At 35.8% G+C, this 17782-nt stretch overlaps 1 protein-coding gene across 1 annotated transcript in view; it reads right to left on the reverse strand.

Annotated features, from left to right (window-relative positions):
• Positions 1–17782, reverse strand: part of LOC150105449 (disintegrin and metalloproteinase domain-containing protein 11-like) — a 602139-nt gene that overhangs the window by 85902 nt on the left and 498455 nt on the right. The window lies entirely within an intron of this gene.

Consider the following 17782-nt stretch of genomic DNA (forward strand, 5'->3'; position numbering starts at 1 on the left):
ACTCAAGCAGTAATCATGGATAAGGCAAAGTCATTATTTAATGAAATAAATGAAGAAGCTGGTGGAAAAGAGTCATTTGGGATAAATGGGAGTTGGGTTTTTTTATTTAAAAAAAAAAATTCATAATATTAAAATTTATAATTTTCATACTGAAGGAACCAACATCATTTTTTAAATACATTATAATTTTATCTCAATTTATGAACAATGGATTAGGAACTTAACCCCTTCATAAAATGAGGCCTTCCTGTATATATAGATCCTTATATTTCCTTGATTTTGTGATAAATCATGGGAATGTTATCTATTTATCTTAAAAGTAAAAATCTGACAACCTCTATTTAGCTCAAACTGAGTTTGTTCTTCAAACCTAGATAAATGGAAAGAGACTTCCACATAGCCTGTAAGGATTGCAGAGAAGTGACAAGGAGTTTTGATTCAATCCTCATCTTGTTATGAACCTCATTATTAAGGCATCTGTTTGGATAATGAATGAACACAGCACATGCTTTAATAAATTAGATGACTTCTGTATCAAGCAATCTTATATTAATAATAATAAATGGAAATAGTGAAATAAATAAACATGTTTATTGATCCCATTCCCATTTGTAGTGATGAAATGCAGTTTCTTTTAATACTCTGTCATGAAATTTAATTTGTTAAAATTAAAAGAGAAAAAAATTATGTTAACAAATCATTTTATATAATTTTTATATAATGCCAGCCTGGTTTGCCGAGTGGATAGCGTATCCACTCTCCAGCCAAAAGGCTGCGGGTTCAAATCCCGCCATGGGCGTTGATGTTTGTCGTTGTCTGTGGAAATACCAGTGGTGGTCAGCAGTAAATGGCATTGGTGTCAGTTGTTGTTGTGGTCAGTTGGTGATTGAATGGTGGAGACGGAGTTGTAGAGCAGGTGTCCTCCCTGGAGGTGTCGAATGATAATAATTCTGAAGTCATCAAAACAATTCTGTAATGATGCTATTGAGTATCACTAAACTTTAGTGATATTTTGTAATGGCAACGGAGATAACACACAGAGTTGGCAGATTTCAAGTTCAAAAACTGCACTTATTTTCAGCCAACATGTGTTGCGAGGTATGACGATGATGAGTTGCGACGGAGAGCCAAAATCATAAATGGTATGCTAGCACCTATAAATTGTGTGAGTAGAAGGGAGTGAAGTTTGTGGATGTATGGCATGTATTTGAGGGAAGAATGAAATTATACAGACGTGATGGTTACATTTAAATGGCTTTGGAATGAGTGTACTGGAGAAAGTGTTGTTGGATGGAAGTAGAGTGTGTGACGCATGGAAGAGATCAGAAGAAAGAGATGAAGGGAAAAATCAGGAGAGTGGTACTGAAGGGACAGAAATGCTTCGCTCTGCTTTGCGAACAGCCATTGTGTTATACTTAAAAAGGCAATTTAGACAATAAATCTGGCAACATTCACACCAAAAATCATGCAGACACACTTCTTTATCAAAAATAGATAATAAAACCCTAAAATTCATGAAACACTGCCAATTATTATCCAAAATAGCACTTATCTTTCTGACACTACACAACTTACGACCCTCTCAATATAGAACAGCACTATGGAGAGCATAGAACTAAGGAGGCATACAAAATTATCAGAACCATTAATAAAAGGTGACAACCAAAACAGATCACAATTAAAGATGAAAAAGACAAAGTAATGACGAATAAAGGTAATATTGTACAGCGGTGGAAAAGATACTGTAGTGAGTTATATGAAGAAAAACTAGATTTAGTTGGAGTCAGGAAACTGATTGAAGAATTGAAGCAGATAACAACACCAGGTAATGAGTATGACATGGACATTTTAAAAAGAGAGGTAAAAAAAAGCAACAGGATGGTTAAAACATAACAAGAGTCCTGGTAACGATAACATCGCTGGAGAAATGATTAAATATGGTGGTGAAAGTATGGTCATAGAAATGCACCAACTATGTAATATGGTATGGAAGGAAGGGAAAATGCCAGAGGAATGGGTGAAATCAATATTAGGAACATTACATAAGAAAGAAAATAAGCTAGAATGTAAAAATTATAGAACAATTGCTTTGACAAGTCACCTTGCTAAGGTGATGATGATACTAACAGAAAGATTGAGAACACAATCTTGAGTTTTTTTAATTTCTGCCAGTGACGACAATAAATTTAATGGTGAAAATCTATTATGTAATATAATGAAAAAAAGAATAAACTTTAATTATATTCCTCTGATTATAATTAGACAAGTAATATTTAATATTTCACTTTTCAAACTTTAAATTTCAAAGACAAACACATAAAATAGAGGATACCAAGAAATTATATACTTAGTTTAATCCTTTATCCAAGTGTAAGCAAACAAAGCCTTACACTGAAGTATTTTCAGGACTTGGATAACTCCTATAAAGAAGCTAATGACTTCACATCACTTGCCTTAGTATCCCATAATGCAAAGCACATCTCCTTGCAGACATGAATGATAAATGCATGTAAACACAAGAAAGATATTTAATTAACCAAATATTTTGGTCTGGAAATAGCAGACCATCCTCAGTGGTATTACAAGAACAGTCATAAAAAATACAAGCTAGAATATTAACAACAGATCATTTAAATTGAACACGCCGCATGATGTTATATCACTAAGTATGAAATGGAATATTTTGAAGTAGAGACATGATTATAAAAAAAAAAAAAAATTAATGAGTAATCTTGATTAGACTTTCCCAGATTTTTGATATAGATATACAGTCATTATGATTCAGGTTGGGACGATGGAGCAAGGCCTCCACGCTTTCCTTGAACAAACGTTCAAACCTATAATGGGATCTATGTAAGAGGCGAGTCCTGGCCCAAAGGATGTTGTGGTCAGTTTCAATCCCGTGCTGAGCCAATCCAGACTTTTCAGGTTTGTTGTGAAGAATGGAGGATTGATGTTCTTGGATTCTTTTTTCAAGAGAACGATAAGTCTGTCCAAAATAGGATAGATCACAGTTGCACGGAATTTGATAAACTCCAGGAAGAGATAAAGTTGAGCGTTTGTCTTTAGGAGAAGGAAAATGAGAAGACAATTTGTTAATAGGTGAATAAGTAGCTGTTAAATCATATTTCTTTAAAATTCTTGCGATAGGTTCAGAAATACCAGAGATATAAGGAATTATCACTCGACGCATTGAAACTTTGTTGTTTTGTGGAGGTTTATAAGAATTGAGATGTTGAGTACTTTTTTCAAAAAAGCCATTGAGTTTCATGTGTTGTTGGATAGTAGAAAGTTCTTTCTGTAGATAAAAAAAAAAAAAATTAATGAGTAATCTTGATTAGACTTTCCCAGTAGTGTAATTGATAGAATGACGGTACATTGCACCCTTTGATTGGAATAGGCCTAAGTTCGATTCTCGTCGTGACAGGAGGAATCTTTATCCGGACGATTTCAATCGAAGGTGAGTCAGCTGATCTCGTACAGAGGTAGCAGGGTTTTATCTCCCGGAAACTCAGGTTTTTCATCCTGCATACAGACAAATTGGCCCTTCAGAACACATGCAATTTACAGACAAAAAATACTAGTTGTTGTGGTGGTGGAGGTGGGCAGTAGATGGTGTTGATGGGGATGATTCGTAGTAGAGGTTTGTTGTAGTGGTTGAGACAGTTGTATAGTAGGTGTCCTCCCGCGATGAGTCTTCAGACTCCTTGGAGGTATCAGGAATAATAATAATAATCAAAAGTAGAACAATTAGTTTTTGCTCTTCTGATGAGGCATTTTATAATTCCTGTTTTTTGACATGGATGATGGGCTGATTCTTTAAGAATATAATGACCTGTGAACATTGGTTTCCTGTATACTGTAGATGTAAGAATATTTGAAGGTGACTGGATGAGGAGAATGTCTAAAAAAAAGATAACTGGTTGATTTCTTCTATTTCCATAGTATTTTCAAGATTACGATGATGCAAGGAATTGATACTGTTTAAAAAAGAAGGTAAAGAGTTTTTGCTATGTGGCCAAATAATAGTAAAGATGTCATCTATATATCTTACCCAAAAGGATGGTTGAGGGAAAATAGATGAGAAGAGGAATTTTTCTAAATGTTCTAAATAAAAGTTGGCAAAAGCAGGAGAAAGAGGACTTATATGTCGAGTGCCAATTCCTTATATCTCTGGTATTTCCGAACCTATTGCAAGAATTTTAAAGAAATATGATTTAACAGCTACTTATTCACCTATTAACAAATTGTCTTCTCATTTTCCTTCTCCTAAAGACAAACGCTCAACTTTATCTCTTCCTGGAGTTAATCAAATTCTGTGCAACTGTGATCTATCCTATTTTGGACAGACTGGATGTTCTCTTGAAAAAAGAATCCAAGAACATCAATCCTCCATTCTTCACAACAAACCTGAAAAGTCTGGATTGGCTCAGCACGGGATTGAAACTGATCACAACATCCTTTGGACCAGGACTTGCCTCTTACATAGATCCCGTTATAGGTTTGAACATTTGTTCAAGGAAAGCGTGGAGGCCTTGCTCCATCGTCCCAACCTGAATCATAATGACTGTATATCTATATCAAAAATCTGGGAAAGTCTAATCAAGATTACTCATTAATATTTTTCTTCTTTTTCTAATCATGTCTCTACTTCAAAATATTCCGTTTCATATTTAGTGATATAATATCACGTGCCGTGTTCTATTTTAAACGATCTATTGTTAATATTCTAGCTTGTATTTTTTATGACTGTTCTTGTAATACCACTGAGGATGATCTGCTACTTCCAGACCGAAATATTTGGTTAATTAAATATCTTTCTTGAGTTTACGTGCATTTTTCATTCAGTCTTATGTCACAAGTATCCTTAAAACAGCAAATTCTTATCCTTGTAGACATGTATAATGCTATGAATTATGGGAAGGGTCATTTTCCAGACCAGTTTCAACCTTTATTAAGGTCTCACCAGTGGGAGCCAGACCCAAACACTAAGGTTGAAGTAATGCAGAAGTCATATTTTCATATACAAGTAGCCAAAAGGTGTCACACATTAATTTTAAAATGCTCTGGATTAGAGATTGTTGTTGGAAGTTTTTCCACTTGGATATACTATAAATTAAAAGATACCAAGAAATTATATACTTGGTTTAAAGATTTAACATGAAGTATTTTCAGGACTGGGGCAACTTGCATATAGAGGCTAATGACTTTCTATCACTTAGTATCCCATAATGCAAAGCACATATCCTTATGGACATGTATAATGCTATGTCACTACAATAAGTTTTAATAATGGAATACCATGAGCAGACAAATAAATACAAAATTAATACTGGAAAAACTCACATAAAAAGATTATTTAATAGTATAATTTTCGCCTGTGTGTCACAGGCATCTTCAGTACATTTTAAGCTCAAATTAAACAATAACTGACAATTCCAAAAAAGCGACATCTAAGTATCTAGTGTAAGATAACTAAAAAGGTCAATAAATTTCCTAACAACAACAACAACAACAACAAAAAATTATATATACAATAAAAAGTTAGGCAAGATTAGCTAATTTATAAAGCACTATCTCCCATAAAAGGGATAGATGTAAACCGTCAGATCTGTTTAAGTTAGGAGAGTGAAGTAAAGTTTCACATGTTTCTTTATAAAGACGTTCCATGAGGAACTGACTTTTGTGAAGGACTCTTGTCTTTTTCCAATGAACTCTATGTCTAGCGATGATGGCATGTTCTGCATGTCCAGACTGTTCAGGTTCAAGGTATTGAATATAAGACTGGTGTTCTTATATTCAATGTTCAGTGGTTTTAAAACTTTTGCTATACGTTCACTAATGCCTTGTACATAAGGGATAGGAATGAGCGTTATTTCTTCTGTATTTGAAGAGGAAGACATATTAAAATTACTCAAAGCTCTTTTGATGAAGGAATTCTTATATCCATTAGATAGAAAGGAAGAATAATATATTGCAGTTCTTTCTGTAATAGATTGTCTGAAGAACAAAAGGAGTGAGACCGATGAACCAGTGTTTTAATAGTTCCTGCCTTTTGATCGGGATGGTGATGAGATTCAGCATGGATATAATAGCCTGTATGAGTCTTCTTTCTATAGACTGAGAAATGTAGGTCATCATGTGGTTGGCAAAGAATTAAAAGATCTAAAAAGGCTAACTGCTTATTTGATTCTACTTCTAGGGTAAACTGGATCCTTGGATGAAGTGCATCATTTAACTTAGCGAGAAACTGTTGAAGTTCATCAAAAGAGCCATTCCATATAGTAAAAATGTCATCAACAAATCTGAACCAATGAGTAGGTCTGGGAGAAATGTTGTCAAAGACATGTTGTTCAAAATGTTCCATAAAGAAGTTGGAGATAGCAGGAGAAAGAGGATTGCCCATTGCTGTTCCTTCAGTGTGTTGATACAACTTATTTTTAAAGGAAAAATAACCAGAATGTATTACAAAATCAAATAATTTTACAATGTCTAAAGGAAATTCCTGTTGCAGTAATTCAATGCTTTCAGATAAAGGAACATTTGTAAATAAACAACATCTAAACTGATCATGATATCCAAAATGTCCAAATGAAGATCTGAAATTTTATTTTTGAAATCCAAAGTATTTTTTATATAAGTATCTGTTCTTCTAGTTGAAGAAGTGAGTAAATTTGATAAAAATTTTGAAATTTTGTAAGTGGGACAACCTATACAGTCTACAACTGGCCTCAACGGAATGCCTGGTTTATGAACTTTCAGAAGATCATACAATCTTGGTGGACGACCGAAGAAGGTTTTAAGTTTTTTCTTTTGATCTTCATTCCATGTAGATACATTATCTATAAGAGAATTAAGTTTCTTCAATTGACTCCTGGTAGGATCCGATGTAAGAGGCCTATAAGTTAAATAGTAGAGGAGTAATAGAGACATTTTTCTGTCATATTTCTTCCTATCTTGAATAACTATAGCCTTCCCTTTGTCAGCTTTTGTAATAATTAAATTGTTATTCTTAAGTGATTTCAATGCTTTAAATTCAGAATAAGAAAGATTAGGACGTGGAGGTTTGGCATTAAAAGGAATTTTCGCACATTCAAAACATAACCTGTTGGCTGTTTTTTGGGATAAGGATCGTATATGTCTATGTTAGGGAAAAAATCCATCAGGGGCACCTTATTCGGAGCAACGCCGAAATCATGTCCTTTTGATAAAACAAAACATTCACTGTCTGTTTGGACGTCTGGAAACATTGATAACTACTTTATCTGTTTCACTAACATTATTACTGGATCTAGGTAGGCTGACGAGTGATTCAAACTTGCTTTTAACTTATCATGAGAATCATTAAAGACCTTTAGGTAAGAATCTGAAGATATGCGCAATATAGTGTTAAAAGTTTCAGCCGTTAAAACAGATTCTAGAGCGTTCTTGATGTCCATAATTTCTCTATTTAAGAGGGCTAGAGATTTTTTAGCTACATTTTGCTGATGACTTACTAGCTTTTAAATAGATCCGATGAGCATAATGAGCAATCCTCTTTCTCCTGCTTTCTCCAACTTCTTTATGGAACATTTTGAACAACACATCTTTGACAACATTTCTCCCAGATCTGCTCATTGGTTCAGACTTTTATGACATATTTGCTATATGGAATGGCTCTTTTGATGAACTTCAACAGTTTCTCACTAAGTTAAATGCACGTCATCCAAGGATCCAATTTAGCCTAGAAGTAGAATCAAATAAGCAGTTAGCCTTTTTAGATCTTTTAATTCTTCGCCAACCAGATCGTAACCTACATTTCTCAGTCTATAGAAAGAAGACTCATACAGGCTATTATATCCATGCTGAATCTCATCACCATCCCGGTCAAAAGGCAAAAACTATTAAAACACTGGTTCATCGGCCTCACTCCTTTTGTTCTTCAGACGATCTATTACAGAAAGAACTGCAATATATTACTTCTTCCTTTCTATCTAATGGATATAAGAATTCCTTCATCAAAAGAGCTTTGAGTAGTTTTAGTATGTCTTCCTCTTCAAATACAGAAGAAATAACGTGCATTCCTATCCCTTATGTACAAGGCATTAGGGAACGTATAGCAAAAGTTTAAAAACCACTGAATATTTTTGTTGCCTTTCGACTGTTCAGAAAAATCTCCACCTTTCTCACTTCTCCGAAGGACAAGCTTCCACATCTTAATTATCCAGGTGTCTACTAGATTCCTTGCTCTTGTGGATTATCTTATTTCGGACAAACAGGAAGATCTGCCTCTATTCGGCTAGAAGAATACCAGTCCTATATTCAATACCTTAAACCTGAACAGTCTGGACATGCAGAACATGCCATCATCACTAGACATAGAGTTCATTGGAAAAAGACAAGAGTCCTTCACAAAAGTCAGTTCCTCATGGAACGTCTTTATAAAGAAACATGTGAAACTTTACTTCACTCTCCTAACTTAAACAGATCCGATGGTTTACGTCTATCCCCTTTATGGGAGAACTTTATAAATCAGCTAATCTTTCCTAACTTTTTATTGTATATATAATTTTTTTTTTTTTTGTTAGGAAATTTATTGACCTTTTTAGTTATCTTACACTAGCTACTTAGATGGTGCTTTTTGGAATTGTCAGTTATTGTTAAATTTGAGCTTAAAATGTACTGAAGATGCCTGTGACACACAGGTTAAAATTATACTATTAAATAATCTTTTTTATGTGAGTTTTTCCGTTATTAATTTTGTATTGCTATGTCACTACCCAGACTAGTTTCAGCCTTTATTGAGGTCTCATCAGTGGAAGCCACACCCAGAGGTGATACTAAGGTTAAAGTAATGCAGAAGACATATTTTAACCTAGACTTTAACCTTAGTATCACCTCTGGATCTGGCTCCCACTGATGAGACCTCGATAAAGGTTGAAACTGGTCTAGGTAGTGGCCCTTCCCATAATGCAAATCACAAGGAGATGTGTTTTGCATTATAGGATACTAAGGCAAGTGATGTGAAGTCATTAGCTTCTTTATATGAGTTGCCCCAGTCCTGAAAATACTTAACGTGCAAACTTTGTTTGCTTGCACTTGGATAAAGGATTAAACCAAGTATATAATTTCTTGGTATCTTTTGATTTATAGTATAACCAAGTGGAAAGACTTACAACAAAGACAAACACAGTTTAGATACTTTGTTACATAATATAATGGATATTTATTATCTTTTTTTTTCTTTTAATAGTTTCTGATTACAAATGAAGCATTCCAGTATCTTTCTAAAATTTCATTATACAGTAACAATTATCATCACTATTATCACTTGACACCAGTGGTGGCCAGTACAAATGCACTGTGACACTGCAGCACCCCCAAGTAAAAAATGAAAAAATTAAATTTTGTTTGTGTTTATAAATAATAACAATGCTTACAACATTATATAAATGCAGTATATGTTAAAGGTTACAGAGGTGATACTAAGTTAAAGTATCTTAGTATCACCTTAATACTAAGCAACATATTAAAGGTTACAGCTTATGTTTTGACATTGATTGAATAGTTAATTATTGGAATTGTTCGATTAACTCTTTAGATTATGAAACAAATGCACTGCGATCCAACGGCGGTATTTGTTTGCTCTTGTCATTGCATGTTATGTCATACCCAACTGTAACTGCTCAAATGGCAGTGTATTTTTAGTAAGCTTACGTGCTTTATTTCAGTGAGATATTTATTATTATTATTATTATTATTATTGTTCCGGGAAACTCCAAGGAGTCGACAGACTCATCGAGGGAGGCCCTAACATCATGTCAAGAACAACTATTCAACATTCACACAGTATCTATCATACCTTGCCTTGAACTCATTCACGGTCGTAGCACCCACAACAGACTCTGGAAGCTTATTCCACTCATTTACCACTCTCCAAGTAAAGAACCTAGCTCTAACACCCTTGTCAACCACGCTCTTGCCCAGCTTCCATGCATGGCCCCTAGTCCTCCCACCACCAGTCATATTTTCAAAAATGTCTTCTGGATCAATCTTATAAAAACCCTTCAGTAATTTGAATGTCTCAATCATATCACCCCTCCTTCGCCTATCGTCCAATTTCTGCAACCCACAAATCTTCAACCTATTCTCATAAGGTTCATTCCACAGACCTGCTATCATCTTGGTCACTCGTCTCTGGACCCTCTCCACTTCCTCCCCATCATGAAGAAACCCTGGTGCCCATAGCTGGGCACAGAAGTCCAGATGGGGTCTTATCAAGGCTCGATACAGAGGAACAACAACTTGTTCGTCTCTGCATGTTAAAGTATTTTTCAGAAGCCAAGTGATTTGGTGAGCTGTTTTAGTTACTTTTGCAATGTGCCCCCTAAACTTCAACTCCCTATCCACCAACACTCCCAAATCCCTGGCCTCATCAATCTCCTGGAGTATGATTCCACCAATGCGATATACTGCTGCTATTCTTTTCACCCCAAAGTGCATAACCTTACACTTTGCCACATTAAATTGACATCCATTTTTCCTAGCCCAGTCCTCCAAACTATCCAAATCATCCTGTAAAATTCTGACATCTTGTGCACTCACAATTGCTCTACCCAACTTTGCATCATCAGCAAACAAGTGAACACTTCCTCTCAGATCCTTTCCAATATCATTGATGAACAAATTGAAAAGCAGTGGTCCAAGAACAGAGCCCTGTGGCACTCCACTAGTTACAAGACGTCTTTTAGACTCCACTCCTGAGTAAACCACTCTTTGATATCTCTCCTTCAACCACCCACTTATCCATCTCACCAACCCTATATCTATACCCATCTGCTCCAGTTTACTGATTAGGGTTCCATGTGGTATCCTATCAAAGGCCTTGGCAAGGTCCAGTAGTATCACTGTAAACCCATTACCCCTATCCAGTTCAGCCGTCACTGTGTTATAAAACGTGAGCAAGTTACTGAGGCATGATCTACCCTTCACAAAACCATGTTGTCCCCCATACAATATCCCATTTTCATCTATCCAACCCTGTATTCTTTTCTTGACTAATTTCTCTAAGACCTTGACAATGATTCCTGATATGCTAATCGGTCGGTAATTTACAACAGCAGTCTTGGAACCACCTTTATGCAGTGGAACTATTTTCCCCTCTTTCCACCCGCTCGGGACTAACACAGACCCGAGACTCAAATTAAACAAAATGGTCAAGGGTACTGACAATTCTTTAGCTGCTTCTCGTACAACACGAGCTGGTATACCATCCAATCCCACAGATGTATTGACATTGAGGTTATGCAATAGACTACTCACCTCCACTTCATTAACCACAATTCCCGTATAATCTACTGGTTTATTCGTTTCTGCAATGTCACCACCTGGATGGTATACTTTTGCAAAGTGCTCACTCAGTAACTCAACTATCTCAACTGATTCAGTTACCTCCCTACCATCGGCATTCTTTAAAATCAATCTGCCATGTACATTTTTCCTTTTACTTGCTACATATCTAAAAAACTGTTTAGGATTCTCTTTAGCCTGCATGGCCAATGTTCTTTCGTAATCCTTTTTTGCTTTTCTTACCACACTCGTCACCCTTCTGGCCTGCGCTTTATACCATTCATGTGCCTGCCAGTCACTGTTCTCCTTAAATTCCCTCCATAGTTGTTTCTTTTTTTGCAACTCAAGCTTAATGGTGTTATTCATCCATTTAACCCCTACTTGATTTATTATTCGGACTCTAGGTATACAGTCAGCCATTGCTTCATGCAAGCACTTCTTAACTACCTCCCATGCACTATCAACTTCTAGTCCTTGCAGTTGTACATGCCATGGCACTGAACCAATCAAACTCCTAAGCTTGTCATACTTTCCAGCCCGATAATTCCACATGTATCCTGTCTTAATTGAAAATTCTACACCTTTAGCCACCTCCCAAGTTAAGACCTGATGATCACTCTCACCGATTGGTGGCAATGTGGTCATATTTGTTACAGCCAAATCCTCAGATGTAATTACTAGGTCAAGCACTCTCTGACCCCTAGTATTTTCCATTACATGCTGTCGCAGATAGTTATCCCTTAATAACCGCATAAAATCCAGTTCCTTCCTCCCGTGTGTCCTCTCCTCACTCCAATCAATGCGACCATAGTTGAAATCTCCTATAATAATCACCCTCCTTCCACCCATTTCTTCTATTTGCTTGTGCATACTGTCACCACCATCTTTTCCATCACCTGGTCTATAGCAGCACCCAATTGTATATTTAGTTCTGCTAGCCACAATCTCACACCAAATGGCCTCAAATGTGCTCTTTTCTCTATCCTGCAATTCAACTTCTATTCTCCTTGGCTGGAGCTCATCAGCTATCATCAACAATACTCCTCCCCCCATTTTATTCTCTCTGTCATTCCTGAACGCACTATACCCATCACATTCAATCCCACTAGTTATATCATCTACAGTCAGCCATGTTTCACTAATACCTATAACCTGTGGTCTGGAAGTGCCAACCATAGCCAAAAGCTCTTCCTTCTTGTTCCTAATACTCCTAGTATTAGTGTACATGAATTTAAGACCCCCATTAGCCCCAACCCTACCTTGATGCCTTATATTAACTATCCCACTCAGATGTGTTGTCCTTATTTGCTCTGGCATATTATATTCATTCTTACATTCAACTGCCTCCATAAGGACTGCATCTCTACTCCCCCCCCCCCCAACAAATCTAGTTTCCCTGAATTTGCACATCCACTACATTCAGCAACACTTTCTCAAGTCTTCTTACATCGTAACCATTCAAATGCAAGCCATCCATCTTATATAGATCCTTTCGCCCATCAAACTCACTCCACACATCCACAAATTCCACAAAACTCGTCATACATAACCCACGCATAAAGTCATTCGCAATTATAGCCCTCCTTTTAAACATTTCACTGTCATACCGTGGCAAAAGACTAATCATTCTAACTCTCTCACTCTTTTCTTTTGCTACCTCAAACAATTCATTCAGGTCTTCTATCATTTCCATTTTATCTCCTTTCAAATCATTCGTACCTGCCACAATAATCATTTCTTTCACCCTTTCCTTTTGCTCTCTAATAGACGCAGTTACGTCCTTTATGGTCGCACCAGGTTGGTACGATTTTGTCAAATCCTCTACTAACACACCTCGTACTAACGAGTCTCCATACAGCACTCTATCCTTCATTTTGTTCATGTTCACATTCATACGTCTATTTTTCCTGTCATACCTTTTATTATTGGTTGGTTCATTCAGTCTACTTTTGTTCCTGCACTCTAACTGCTGTTTTGCTCTTTCTATCGCACTATTCAACAACGCGATCTCACTCAATGCATCTATCTCATCTTTTTTGTTCTCTGAGAAACCATTTATACTATCATTCACACTTTCTACATTCACACTCTCACAATTTTCATGTACAACCTTGCCGTTTCTTGTCATATCCCTGTTTCCTTCATTCTGAAGGTTGACAAAAATATCACACTCACGATCCGAAATACACTTCAATTCCTCATTCTCCCTACATTTTCTACACACATTCAATCCTTTATTATCATCTAACCACACTCCGACCGCACTCCGCAAAGCGTACATTTCACAGCTAGTACACTGACTCATTTCTTTTATGCTACCGTTCTTTGATAACGATGGCGAACTTTCATTACTGGCCACCATTTTCCTTCGCACAGTGCCATATTTATTTGCAACGTGTTTTGTCAAATTATACGTTATAACACACCAAAAATAGACTCACTAAAATACGCAAGGCAAACAAAACAAAACTACACAATATTAAGTAATTTGTATCGATAACTGAAAATGATACTTATCTTATCTGGAGCTTGCACGAACACTACACATTACGAATTCATCTAGCGGTGACTTCCCGACATAGATTATGTTATAAAACACTTTAGTACACTAACCACGCTAATAAAGCTCCAATAATATACCAAAATTACACACTTAAGTCCATTAAATTGAATCCAAAACACCAATAAATATGAAATGTTTATTATTGGTGCGTGTGCCTGGTGAACTATTTTTTGTAAATCTTATTTTATTTTGTTAAAATAACATATAATTATTTATTTATTATAGATACAAGGCTGAATTATGACGAATGTCACTGTTGAAAATATGAAAAGAATTATTTTTTCAATTATTGTTATACAAAACAAATGCACTGTGATCTAACGGTGATATTCATTTGCACTTGTCTTTGCTATTAATACAAAACTTTTATTATTGGTGTTTGTTCATGGTGAGGATGAAATATTTTTAATAAAGCAATTTTTAATATGTAAATTTATTTATTAATAAATTCGTTACTGAGTAGGGAAAAAAAATGTTTTTTTTTTGTATATGCATCAGCCCCACTTAAAATTTTCACCAGCTGCCACTGCTTGACACCTCTATGAAGTCTTAGGACTCATCATGAGACCAGCCATTATGACATTATATAATCTGCTGCCTGCATCATTACACAATCCATTATTTGCATTACACTATGCACTACCAACTAAACAGAATTAGTTTTTTAACTCTGTGCATGTATGTTATCTGGCTAGTATGCAGAAGGGAAAAAACCCGAGTTTCTTGAGAAAAAACAGGGCTATCTCCATATGTGCCTGGCTAACTCACTTTCAAATGAAAAAAAAAAGCCACATAAAAAGATTGCTCAATAGATGGACATGTTTTGTCATTCTTCCATCTGTAATAATACATCTTTTATGTGTAAAAAAGTATCTGCACACATTTGTGCTTTCAAACTTAAACATTCTCGTAGAAAGGCTTAGACGTTGGTTATGCATTTTTACTAAATAGCTTAAGGAAATTACAACGTATACTAGGATATACATTAAAATAAATTTTCATACACTTCTAATATTTCGGCAATGTACAGCCACTCTGGTCTTACAGACCATGCGGTGGATACCCGCCATAGAATACGGTGGAAGAAAGCCACGATAATACACTGTAGTAAATTCGAATACAAAAGGCTTTTCATGGAATCCGCCTCAGCCCTAAGAAAGAATCCAAACCTCAACAAATTTGGTTGCATGAGACTGTTCCAAATTTGGGAAACCTACATCAGAAGACCTTCAGCCCAATCGCCCAAGAATACCAACATTGCCCGCTAGGGGGCACCATCAGAACTTTTAGGAGAAAGAATAGCTTCCTGCTTCGTCCTCATTTACTGTTTGTTGTGCTTGTGTGCACGTGTCTTGTTTTTAAGTTCCTGTGAAAATGGCAACGTGATGTTGCCGAAATATTGGAAGTGTATTAAAATTTAATTTAATGTATATCCTAGTATACGTTGTAATTTCCTTAAGCTATTTAGTAAAAACTTAAGCGTACTCCTTTGATTATGTTAAATTGTGAAAGACTGTGATTTTAGGAATTCCAATCTTATCACGGTTTAACATATGTAACCCAATGAAAAGGAAAATAAATATATGTGTTTGTCTGTAGGTATTATAATATAGCTTTGTAAATATGTTAACTGTTTCAAACTTAAGAAAAAAAGAGTAGTTATCAAGTATTTCAATAAAAGACCACTCACTAGTTTGTGTAAATACTTAATATTTGTTAGAGGCATAAGTATTAAGAGTTGTTGAATGACTTGCACAAATTTCTAAAGGGGATGTAAATCCAAAGGTCACGAAGCAGTAATGCGAGGGGAGCGGTTTGTCCTGGGAAATCACGTACCGACGATGCACGAGAAGGGTAGCGGAGAAAGGTGGATGCTGTGACATCGACCCACGTGAAAGCGCTAGGTGGACATCGCGTAGTGCGTGAATCGCTGTGATAGAAGATGAAATAAAAGGGTCAAGAAACCCCCCACCCACATACATGAGGCTTTTTTGTTCCTGATCTCCTGATGTTGGTCTCTCGGTGTCGTGAACTGGAGAAGGGTGGCAGCGCCTCCACTCCAGAGGTTTTGATCGAGGAATCGGCAGAAACTCGAGGTCCGTAGTCCTGTGGAGCGAAAATAAGCCCAGCCATCCCCAGAAGGAAGAGTTATGCAGAGATCGCGATAGTTAACCGATAGCACGAAGAAACAGATTCCTGAAGATCAATTAATGTGATGAACGTTCAAGATAGATAAATAGAATTTACTAATTTTGTTAGCTATGGATGAAAGGATTTATGCCGCATTGTAAATCAGAGGAAAGAACACTAATAGTATCACAAAGAACTGAACTTGAGATAAATACCGTAAATTTACTGTCTCCTTAGGGAACTGAATCATAATATATGTTTAAAGAGTGTTATGATAAAATTCAGAGTGAAGAGTGATATTAATAACAAATTGTAAAAGACATTGATGCTATCTAGAGTGGTTTGGTTGTGACTGGATTGGAATAATTATTGCTGTGAATATCATACCTAGTTAGAGTGCTTGTTTGTTGATAGGATTGATATTGCTAATATACAAATAATCAGTTTGAGTATCTGTATGTTGTTAGAGTGTTTTAATGTTAACCTAATTGTCAGGAACTCTCTTAGAATGAGAACTAAAATAACATGTACTGTATATATATATAATTATAGTGTTCAATAAAACCTTGCTTTTGAATCCAATTAGGACTGTCTGTAATTTGGAATCTGATGCACCTCTTATAAAACTTAATACGAACCTAGGCGGGAAATTAGAAAGAAGAGATTTTGGCCACGTCTGCAAGGTCAAGGTATCACTTAAGTACAATCTAGAGTCTCTCGAATGATATTGTTTATTTAATCTAAAAGCCCTAAGTGGCGCAGCAATAAAAAACAAATTTCTTGGTGATTTATGAGAGGTTGATCTCAGATACTCTGATACTTTGGTATTGGCTCGATCCTGAGACAATTCCATTGTTATTCAGAGGTGCCACGTGATACCCGAGAAAGAGTCTTACGAGCATTTGTATAATGGACTAAAAGGTAAGTATATTAGAAGAAAGTCGACACAACAATTAAACATTACACATATTTACTAGAATATTAGAATTTTCACACCTTCTAAAGGAGATAACTGATATCATCTGTATCTAGTGGGATGAAACTTGTCTTCTCCATAGAAGCAGGTTTAAATATGAATGCCTTTTCAAAGAAAGTTGCGAAGCCCTTTTACATTGGCCAAATCTGAATCAGAATGATTCTCTCTCTCTCTCTCTCTCTCTCCCCCCCAAAAGTTTGGAAGATTCTTATATTATGTAACCATCAAAAATAGTTTTTAATAATAATTTTAATAATATTATTCATTAATATTAATTTCTAGCATGCAGCAATAGCTTTTAATTGGTAAACCACTGACTGGTGTATGTACTTTGTATTCCCATTCCTTTGATTGGCTTGTTTCTACACACTGATGATGTACTGTTATTTTCAATATGAAATCTCTGTACTTTCATTTCATTAAGGTTAATTACTGTGGTTATCGTATAATTTATTGTTTCTTCTGACAGTGTGCTCCGAAATGATGTTCTGACCACCACTGTTGTACTGCTATGATTTGACTAGTTATGGCTCTCCTGTCATGTTTTACAATCCTTGCCATTCTTCTCTGACCTTGTAAATCAGTGAGCTGTTTTAAATTTATCTATGCCTTTTACCCATTCTGATGCATCAAATACAAAAAAACAGAACTGTCAGATGCCTGTCTGACAGTTCTGTTTTTTTTTTTTTTTGATTTATATAGCAAACTGTAGCCACGTGACTAAACATCTTTGGGAACGGTCTATTTTCCTAAATGGGGAGGTATTTCTAATAAATTGACCACTC

The sequence above is a fragment of the Typopeltis vanoorti genome, chromosome 6 (assembly GCF_054136105.1).
Source record: "Typopeltis vanoorti isolate ZY-2024b chromosome 6, IOZ_Tvanoo_1.0, whole genome shotgun sequence".
Taxonomy (NCBI): Eukaryota; Metazoa; Arthropoda; class Arachnida; order Uropygi; family Thelyphonidae; genus Typopeltis; species Typopeltis vanoorti.